Source organism: Castor canadensis, chromosome 1, assembly GCF_047511655.1.
Source record: "Castor canadensis chromosome 1, mCasCan1.hap1v2, whole genome shotgun sequence".
NCBI classification, from domain to species: domain Eukaryota; kingdom Metazoa; phylum Chordata; class Mammalia; order Rodentia; family Castoridae; genus Castor; species Castor canadensis.
Genome location: NC_133386.1, coordinates 160,811,303 through 160,816,398, shown reverse-complemented (window position 1 = coordinate 160,816,398; position 5,096 = coordinate 160,811,303).

Sequence of the window (5,096 nt, the reverse complement as noted above, 5' to 3'; positions counted from 1 at the left end):
GCAAATCAAAACCCCAGTGAGATTTCACTTAATTCCAGAATGGTTATTACCATAAAGACAAAAGATATCAAATCCTGAAGAGGATGTTGGAAAAAGGGAACCATTGGTGGGAACATCATTTCCACTATGGAAAATGGAGGTTCCTCAAAAAAAAGAAACAATTATTGTAATATGATCCAACAATCTCAATAATGGGTATATATCCAAAAGAACAAAAGAGGCAAAATCAGAATGTCGGAGAGACATCTGCACTCCCACCTCTATTGTAGCTCTAATCACAGCTGACAAGAAATAGAAACCACCGAAGTCTCATAACAAATGAGTGGATAAAGAAGATGTGCCCTATGTGCATAATGGAATACAGTTCAGCCACAAATAAATGACATCCTGTCATTTGTAACAACATGAACCTTAACTGGAGGTCATTTTGCAAAGTGGTCAGTTTGTCCAGAAAGACAAACACTACATTATCTCTCTCATATGTGAAATTTTTAAAAGTTAATCTCATACAGAATGAGAGTAGAGTCGGTACCAGGAGCAGGGAACAGAGGGAGTAGCAAAGATGGGGAAAGGTTGGTCAATGGATAGTAAGCGGCAGTTAATAAAAACAAGAACTTCTGGTGGGGTATTATACAGATGAGTCGCTATAAAGAATGATAATATACCATATATTTCAAAAATCAAGGAGGAAGAATATCAAAGCTTATTTTACCACAAAGAAATAATAGCATTTGGGAGCATGAATAAGCTTGTCCTGAATTGAACGTTACATGATGTACACATGGAGCAAAATATCTCATGGTGCAAAATATCACATGGTGCCACACTAAAATGATTGCTGTGTGTCAACCAAAAACAAAGCTGAAAAGAGAGAAAGAAGTAAGTTGAAAGTTTAAAAAAAATGCTGAGCTTCATTATTTATATAATATTGTGATTGATATATTTGCGGTTACAAAATCTGGGTTGAGATCTAAAGGTCAGGACACAGTGTATTGATTACAAAGGTCTTGACCCTTTCTCTTGCAGAGAAATTAGATTTGTGAAACAAAGAGCTCATTAGCCACTTAAATTTATGGACAAAAGTGAGCAGATTAACATCTTTGAAATGTAAAAATGTGATCCAGTCCCCTAAAACTAATTAACATGTTTTATTGATCTAAAATTCAAATATATTCTCAAAAAATTGTGAGCAAATATTATCAATGACTCAGTAAAAGTTAAAGCAACAAGAGTGGGTAGTGCCTCACATCTGCAATCCCAACTACTCAGTTAGAGATCAGGAGGATTACAATCAAGGGCAGCCCAGGCAAAATGTTAGCAAGAACCCATGTCAACAAAACAAACTGAGTATGGTGGTTCACACTTGTGATCCCAGCTACTCAGGAGGTGTAAGGAGGAAGGAGGAAGATGATAGTCTGAGGCTTGCCCCAGACAAAAACTGAGCCCCTATTTGAAAAATAACTAAAGCATAAAGGTCTGGGAGCATAGTTTTAACTGATAGAGTGCCTGTCCAGCAAATGCAAGTCCCTGAGTTCAAACCCCAGTTCTACCAAAAAAAAAGTAATTTGAAACAGACAGGCTCAGTTATCAGAGAAAATGAGATCTGAAAAAACTACCTCAAAGTATATTTCAAGTGTGTTGAAAATCCTAAAGATGATATAAATTAATTTCAAAACTGTGTGAAGTCCTACTATACTCAACATTGACCTCCATAGAATTTCAAACCTCAAAGGGACTTTGAAGTTAATCTAACTGCCCCATTGGATCCAAATGTAGGGAGATTAATTATACTCAATTACTTTAGTTACAGGTAGTTCTCCATCTACCTCAGAATTTGTTCTAGTTTTATATATTCATTTTCTTTCACCTTAAAATTAATTTTCTCTATCAACTTTGGTCTTAGATCAGCTCTTCATTACTCTTTCACAGAGAGTCCTGCAGATACTTTGTGACAGCTACCATCTGCTTGCTGAGCTTTCTCATAAAGGTAAACATCTTGCAAATGGGAGATATTCTGAATCCTACAAATCAATCACACTTCCCAGAGTCTTCTGATTTTTGTTTATTCATTCCATTAGTTCACTAATATTTATTGAAAGTTTCACACAAGTAAAGTAAAGTGTGTCTACTCATGGAAATACAGTGATGACAACTGTCTCAGTCCTTGTAAAGTTTATGCAAGAGATAGGGCAAAAAGACCATAAGCAGTTTTTCACCATAAATAAACCACATCCAATTGCAAAGCTGTGTACCACGAAGGAGAGTTACACAGAACTATGTTATGTAGAAACACATAACAAAGATCTCTGACCTAGACCTTGATAAAAGGGTAGGTTTCCTGGAGAAAGTGATGTTTAAATCTATCTGAAAGATGTATATAAGACATTTAGGTGGACAAGTAGATGAATAGTGTTGCTGATTCAAAGAACATGTGAAAGACCTGAAGATGGAGGCTGCACTGGCTGAGAAAGCTCTTGTACAAGGCTGTAGAAAATGATTGGAAAGAATGGGATACTTGAAGATGTGCCTTCTGGGCATTTTAAAGGTTTTAGTGTTTAAGAGAAGTGGAAATTTATTGGTGGCTCATCAAAGCAGAAGTCGAAATGGTCAAATCTGTACTTATAAAATGTTATTCTGACCTCATGACAGGAGGTTGTGAGGGAAAGGAATGCCTTCATAGGAAGGTACTGGAAGGGCCCACTAGCCATCGCTAGGTGATGAGGGAGATGCACTGTCTTGTGAGAAATGGATGTCCTTGAGAGAAATTTAATAGGAAAGTATTCAGAATTAATGATTTGGCAAAAACTTTTAGAAAATAGAATTTATGCTACTATGAAAGTTTTCAAAAAGTCATGAAGCTATTTAATTATTTTCTAGTTTTTAATGTAATTAAAGATAGGTATATTGGCAAGAGAATGTACAAAGTAATTGAATTAAACAATATTTTTGAAAAGCCCATTAAGTACAATAGAAGAATTATAATTATTTCAAACTTTTTTTCTAATTTGTACATATACTGCAATGTTTCTAAATCTGAGTCACTGCTTCATCTTCCTAAGAGGATTTTAGTGGCGGAGTAGAAAGAAAAGGTTATGAATTTAAAGATATATTCTGTGTGATCATATTATCTCTAAATATGATCTTGAAACACATGAGGATAAACAGTAAAAACAAAGTATTTAAATATGATATATTTTTCCTTGCAAAGATTATGAGTGACAAAAATTATAGTAAATCAGCTGTATTAGGCTTCATTTATTATAAAAATAACACATTTAAGTTTAAATTTGAAGATATTGAAGGTATTGAAGAATTTCAAACAATGCTGTCTGCAATATTTAGGTTTTAAGTCCTGGGATTCAGCAAAAGTGCAGTTCATGGGCTGAGGGTGTGGCTCAAGTGGTAGAGTATCTGCCTAGCAGGCAGGAGTCCCTGAGTTCAAGCCCCAGTACCACCAAACAAAGCAAATTATATATATATATATATATATATATCCTAAAGTGTAGTTCATTATTTCACAGGCACTGTGTTTTAAAGATTGGTCACTTAGCACCACCTTCAGGGAAAATAACAATTTTTTTTTCCTTATTCCCCTACAAATTTTATTGAAATAAAAAATATGATTTTGGCGCCATCTGCTGTCTAAAAAGTACACATCAAGTTGCCAGAAATCAAATGGCTACTCTGTAGAAGCATGTTATTTTAATCACTCTATATCTTTTATATTACCCATATCTATTATATCATTCATAATATTTTTAAAGTATTTAGAATCTTGTTGCCAAATGTTACTCTAAACTATTTAGAAATAATATCCTAAATAATCATCATAGATCCAATTTATTCTGATGGGAAAATAGGCCATATGGCCCTTCTATCACTTACTCTCCTCCTCTGAGTATTGAACTCAGGCCCTCACACATGCTAGGCAAGATATCTACCATTTGAGCCACACTCCCAGCCCTTTTGTTTTCGAGACAATCCTTAAACACATGAGAAGTTACCTTCATACAATTAAGGAGAAAAAAAAACTAACATTTAAGTACACTTGAATAGATGATCCATTAAATGTTAAAATTCTACAAAAAGTATTAGCCCCATTTTACCATTTAGGAAATGGAGATGTGGTATAGCTGTATTTAGAGTGACTTACTCCAAAACAAAATACACAAAATTTGAACTAAAAGTGTTTTTACACTGACTCTCTTGTTTTTTTCTACTCTATTTTCATTTCTAGTTAAGAAGGTTTGAGTAAATGTAAATAGAATATAAATGTAATTTTTAAAGTATGTTAAGAGATATTCCAATCTTCATTAATATAATTTCCTTATCAGACTTCACAACTCTTAGCAGAAACCATTTTATTTCCTATACTAATTTTTCCACTGGCTGCATACCACCTTTTCTAGTTATTGACCATGCCTCTTTTTTCTGACTGAGTATCTTTAAAACCAACCATAACATTCTAATCTCCATTTTTGATATTTGGAGGGAAAAGTCCAAAATAAGGAATAAAACTGTGTGTCTTGTTCTAAAGTATTTACTAAATTCAACCGAAGAATAAAAATGCTAAAATTTCTGTCAATTAAAAAACAGATGCTCAATTAATTTACTAACACTAATCAAATGTAATGTGATTTAGTGTAAACCTTTTAATTATGTATTTTAATTATTCTTTTAGCTGGTAATATATACCAGTCAAGCTCCTCCTCCATAGCTGGCAGTGAAGACTCTCTTCACAAAGAAGGGCAGTAGGTGTGGCCAGACTCCCTCCTTTGCAGAAAAACCTATCTTCAAGAGGGTGGAAGAGGGCCAACCTATAGAGGAAAACAAAGCTAACAACAGGAAGTTGAATAATTTGAAGTGAACCAATTTGACTCCTGTATCACCTCATTATGAAACCAAACTAATAATCTTAGTGTTTGTTATTGTCATAAATATTTCCACTCTTGATGCTTAAGGAGTCTTAATACAGTATCTCAAATATATTTATTAACAATAAATATTGACTAGGATGATTCTAGTTGATTCCCCAAAGCTTTGAATTTCATTTCTTGTTTTTATTAACACCACAGTTAATTTGTAAATATTTTATG